Source organism: Lethenteron reissneri, chromosome 17 (assembly GCF_015708825.2).
Source record: "Lethenteron reissneri isolate LAM-NWPU_2019-01 chromosome 17, ASM1570882v1, whole genome shotgun sequence".
NCBI lineage: Eukaryota > Metazoa > Chordata > Hyperoartia > Petromyzontiformes > Petromyzontidae > Lethenteron > Lethenteron reissneri.
This window is the reverse complement of record NC_083795.1, coordinates 11,682,742-11,689,260: the sequence shown is the minus strand read 5'-3', so window position 1 is coordinate 11,689,260 and position 6,519 is coordinate 11,682,742.

Here is a 6,519-nt window from a genome sequence, read left to right as displayed (position 1 = left end):
TTCGTCTAGAATTCCCTTCTAGAGCGGGGGGTGTCTCGCCACAAAACTACACGGGGCGTTACCCACTCTGCCCCCCACCCACTCTGCCCCCTACCCCCCCCCGCCTTGTGCACAAGTCCCAGCGTGGATGTCGATGTGGGCCCCGTGGATCACGGTGGGTGCGGCGAGGAGGTGACGCAGCCGTCCGGGGCCAGATGGAAGCAGCCGCTGCTGTTTTTCCTTTTTTTCTTTCACCCACCCAAATTGCCTGGACACGATTTCTCCAACTGCCCCGCCCTGGGGCACGTAGCCAAGATCGCGGTGAGAATATTTCATCGCTTTTGTCATCGGTTAATACCGCCGGTGAATATTAGCCGTGAAAATCGGCGCCGTCTGCCTTCGCATCGGACGTAAAAGGATCCCGAAGAGATGAATTAGTCCATCTTGTGCAGGGCGTCGCGGGCCAAATGTGCCAAAATGTGAAAACATTACTCGCAAATTACTTTAATAGTGAAACGCAAAGCGTCAATTATTGCCTCCCGCTGCGAAAACCTTCGCGACAAGACAATAGTGGTGCGACCGAATGATGCTTTTCTGGGTAAATAATCATAGTCACAATAATAACACAATGATGGTGACCAAGGTCATGCTTTAAAAAGGAGACTTCTACGCAAATAAAGTAGAACTTGAGCTCGAATCACGTCTCGCTCACCGCCACTTGGAGGATATCTCCAACCGATGATTCCTATCTCAAGAATGGAATGCGCTCGAGTGGGTGACCACCGAATGAGGAGATGGAAGAGTGAAAGTAGAAGGTGGATTATTAACGTCTTGTGCAGCTGCGTGAAAGGCGGCGACGGCTTGGGGGAGGCCTTCATTCAGCAGTGGATTGACCACGGCTGCTGCTACTGTCGCTGCTGATTATCGCGAGTTTTCATCGCGTCTATAATGTGCAGACATAGCGGACCCATCGGGAGCAAAATCACGCGCACTGCAGATAGATGCGAACTTCTCTTTATGCGCAGTGAACACTGCGACAATTTTCGCATCGTCTCCGTTAGCTGCGAGTTCTGTACACACACAGCCCTCTTCACAACACCGTGCACGACTGGCCACGTACGGTGCGATAGAAGTTCAACATACGTACATAGATACGTACGCGCGTGTTATTTTACAAGACTGCATGCGCCATGCTGGTCAGTGTGCAGTGGTGGGAAAAGCGGAGAGCGTAGACGTGCAGGATGGCATAGAAGTAGAGTACAATAATTGCTCGAACTCCGATGCCGTCCACCGTAGCTCCGCGTGCAGCCGATGGCAACATGTATCATCATGCGCCGTGGTCGCTTATCCGAGACAATGTCCACCAGGCTCAACTCACGAACGTGATTCGACTCCAGAATCAGTTTTTTTAGCCGCGTGTTGAGTGTCTCTCGTTGAAATCTGTCGTGTGCAGAGTTTGATCGCTTCGCAAATATGTTACGTAGGTTGAACTTCTTTCGCACCGTACGTAGGCCAGCCGTACGAATCTTACACGGTTACTTATGTATAAAACATATATTAGCATACATGATTTTACATATGTATGTCGAACTTATTTCGCACTGTACGTAGCCAACCATTGTTTTACAACAGAGTAAGTAACTTCGTTGCTCAGAGGTCTAGAGTTCAAATCCTGGGTGGGGGTTGACTCAGCCCATCGTCTCTCCGCGGTCGATAAATTAAGTACCACTTTGTAAGCAAGTCAACAGTGGTTGGTCCTATGGGTTAGACTTGACCCAGACCCCCTACGCTATAGGACGATGCAATCCAGCACAAACAGCAGATTTGAGTAAGAATTCACGTTGACCTTTTGATTGTTTTAACACGGAACGCCTCTGCCACCTTGCAGAGCCCGAGTTGAGGGCTCTGGCCTCCCGCTTCCAGCAGAGGGCCTCACGAGCCCACGGATAGCGAATGTCAACTATACACTATATATTTTTTTTTATTTTACCACGTAAGGCCCTCTGAGCAATATATCTCTTTTATTAGAAGTGACCTGGCTATCGAAGTTGCTTATCACGTGCAAATGTACAGCAGCCCAAATACTCTGATGTTGCTTCCGACATGTGGAGGGAAAAACCCGGAGGGACTCGGAAAAAAATCCACACGACCACGAGAAGAGAGAGAGACACGCAAACTCCAAATACACAGGCGTCATGGTTGAGGTTCGAACCCGCGACCTTCATCTCTAGCAGGCGAGGTAGTTAACATCTCGCCACGGTGACCTGGACACAAATGATAGCTTACGAATCGAGTGAAGGAGTTAGGAACTTGCCTGAATATTTTTCTCGCAAATTATTGTTGAATTACTGTTTTATTGACGCTGAGGATTACCGTATTCTCCGGAATATAAGACACTCCGGAAAGAAAGACGCATCCCAGACTGACCTTGTGTTCGGTCTCAATAAAGTTAGGGGCCGTCCATAAATGACGTCATGCACCTGGGGGGGGGGGAGGTCAGACATTTGTGACGATGTGTGACGAGGGGAGGGGGGGTTGAGAAATGTGAAGTCACATCAAAATGCGCAACTTTAAATAAATATAGACAACACGTTCTACTTAATGAAATAGACTTTTAATAAATGTTTTCTCCTACAACATCAGAGTGCCACATTAAATACGCACTACAATGACAATAGTTTAAAGCGATTTGAAGCATGTTTTATTTCGGGGGGGGGAAGGGGGGCAGAGCTTTGTGGCGTCATATTTGAGGGGGGGTCTGACTTTTTGTGACGCTGTGTGACGAAGGGGGGGGGGGGGTCAAAAATAGTCCAAAATAGCGTGACGTCATTTATGGACGGCCCCTTATACAAATCTGGCCACGGGCGCGTACACTCGCAGCGACCGGATTACACGACAACCCCCGAACTTCATTTCACAATGGAGGTGCACAAAGTGTGTCTTGTAATCCTCAGAATAGGGTAGCAGCGGCCATGGGTCTTTCACAACAGTCGAACCAGCATAGCCACAGTCGCTCAGTCGGTTAGATCCTTCATGTTTCAATCAGGTGAGAATATGTTTCAAGGGAGAGCGACAGAGTTAGATGCAGCTGCACAACAATAAAACTTTAATGAGCATAGATTGTGGCCCGCGGTGATGTTAACTCCCTCGCCTGGTATGCAGGAGGACGTGGGTTCGATCCCGACCCTGACGCCTGCTGCTGTATCTTTGGAGTTTGCGTGTCTCTCTCCACGTGGTCGCGTGGATCTTTCTTCTGGTCCTTCGGTATTTACCCTCCACATCTAGAAACATGCGATCAGAGTTATTTGGCTGCAATACACTTCCACGTGATAAACGTCACCTATTATATATATTTGATATAATGGCGAGATGTTAACTCTCTCGCCGGATATGCAGGAGGTCGTGGGTTCGATCCTGTCGCCTGCTGCATATTTGGAGTTTTCGTGTCTCTCTCCGCGAGGTCGCGGGGATATTTCTCCGGGTCCTCTGGGTTTTCCCTCCACATTTAGAATCGTGCGTTTGGAGCATTTTGGCTGCTATAAATGTCTACACGATAAGCCACTTCGTTTAGCTATCATTTGTGGCCAGGTCGCATCTGAAAAAAAACTCAGTGGGCTCTACCTGGTAAAATAAAGAATAGTTGTGTTTTAGTTTATAAACCAGAGGTGTGGACTCGAGTCATGTGACTTGGACTCGAGTCGACTCGAGTCATGAATTTGATGACTTCAGACTCGACTTGGACTTGCATAACAATGACTTTGTCCCACCTCTGAGGTGTGGACTCGAGTCATGTGACTTGGACTCGAGTCAGACTCGAGTCATGAATTTGATGACTTCAGACTCGACTTGGACTTGCATAACAATGACTTTGTCCCACCTCTGTTATAAACCCATGCTGCTGAACCGCGTGTCTCTCTCCGCGTGGTCGCGGGGATATTTCTCCGGGTCCTGCGGGTTTTCCCTCCACATTTAGAAACGTGCGTTTGGAGTATTTGGCTGCTATGCATGTCCACACGATAAGCCACTTCGTTGAGCTATCATTTGTGGCCAGGTCGCATATGAAACAAAACTCAGTGGGCTCTACCTGGTAAAATACATAATAGTTGTAGTTTAGTTTTAGTTTATAAACCCATGCTGCTGTATTGCGAGGCTCCCTGCAGTTACGCGTCGTCGCCACGAGTCGGCGCCGTTGCCTCGTGGAGATGAAGCGAAGCTCTCACCGCGCTCTCCATCCTCACGAAAGACTTCATCATTAGACGCAGGGAAGTCTTCATCGAGACTCTCCACCCCCCCCCCGCCACCATCTCTATCTCTTCATCACAGAAGCCACTGCGCTCCATTCCCGTCGGCCATGATCAATCCGCTGCTGGATGAAGACCTATCCCCGTTCCGTCCGTCACCATCTCTCTCGCGGTCCTGCGATGTTTCAATTGAACCAGGAACCTGCACGCGAAGCTGGATTCGTCGCTCCATCTCCTCGGTGCACGTCCTCTCGGGCGCGTTCTATTTCTTGTCACGAGGGGTTCTGTCTGGAATAACATCCAGGTATTTGCCTCCGTCCCTGCTCTTCCAATTAGTTACCCCAATCTCGCGCATGAATCATGACAGGTACTACTCCGGCAGTCGAATAGTTGATGATGTATGTTGAACTTCTTTCGCACCGTACGTAACCAACCATGCTCATCGGAGGTGCGGGGAAGGACAACAAACTAAACACAAAAAGCAGTTCTAAAGAAATTAACGTTTCAATGAAAATCATTGAAAAGTGCATAGCTCCAGTGGCTTCGTAACATCGGAGGGAAGAGCGTTCCAGACGGCCGCAGAAGCGCATCTGAAAACGCGCGGTGCATTGACCATGTTTGTTCGTTGGCTGTCCAAAACGATGACGGTGATAATGATGCTGATGATGATATGAGCCGGGCGTTTTGGATATGCACGCCTCTTAAACCACCGCTTTGGAGGCGACGGTTGATTGCGCGAAGCTTCCAAACGCGCTGAGCTGCAGATCGCAGTACAGCAAGTGAGTTAGTTCGTTCGTGAACCCGCCTGGGCAGACCTTGAGTCTCATCGCATCGCATGCGCCACGAGTCTTCTCCGCTACGAGCACGCAGAGCACCGCCTTGCAAACGAGACTGGCAAGAGCAAAATGCATCCCAGTCGAGACGGCTCTGCTTGAAAAAGCTATTGAATCACACCGAGAGAGAGAGAGGGAGCAGAACGAAAAAGTTGCGGATCAGAAAGGTTTGAGGCATCTCACGTGGCCTGTTCACAAGAGTGAACGCGTCTCGCACGGGAGACGTTGATCTAGAAGAAGAGAGAGAGAAAGAGATCGACCGGGTCGTGGTCGGCACGCGACGAAGTGGGAATCAAAGGGGGAAAGCAAAGCCCGAGATGATGTGCGTTGCTCGCAGATGTGGCACGCTGGGCTACGTACAGGTGCGAACGAGTGTTAGTACATACAGTAATATACATAGAGTAACATACATAGAGTAACATACATACAGTAACATACATAGAGTAACATACATAGAGTAACATACATACAGTAATATATATATAGAGTAACATACATAGAGTAACATGCATACAGTAACATACATACAGTAACATACATAGAGTAACATACATAAATACAGTAACATACATAGAGTAACATAGATAGAATAACATAATACAGTAACATACATAGAGTCACATACATAGAGTAACATACATAGAGTTACATTCATAGAGTTACATTCATAGAGTCACATACATAGAGTCACATACATAGAGTTACATACATAGAGTAACATACATACAGTAACATACATAGAATAACATACATACAGTAACATGCATAGAGTAACATACATAGAGTAACATACATAGAGTAACATACATACAGTAACATACATAGAATAACATACATACAGTAACATACATAGAGTAACATACATAGAGTAACATACATACAGTAACATACATAGAGTAACATACATACATACAGTAACATACATACATAGAGTAGCATACATAGAGTAACATACATACAGTAACATACATAGAGTAACATACATACATACAGTAACATACATAGAGTAACATACATACATACAGTAACATACATACATACGGTAACATACATAGAGTAGCATACATACATACAGTAACATACATACAGTAACATACATAGAGTAACATACATCGAGTAACATACATAGAGTAACATGCATACATACAGTAACATACATACAGCAACATACATGCAGTAACATACATACAGTAACATACATAGAATAACATACATACAGTAACATACATAGAGTAACATACATAGAGTAACATACATAGAGTAACGTACATACAGTAACATGCATACAGAAGAGGAGGCGATGAAATGATCCGCTCGTGTCGCACGAGCTCGGCAGCAGCTTAGGGACGGAGGCCTTCGTCCAGCAGTAGACAGATCATGACTGCTGATGATGATGATGAAAACGTATCATCAATTCCAGGATGCGGGTTTATCGGTTGCAGTCGCCTTTGGGACGGCGAGAAACG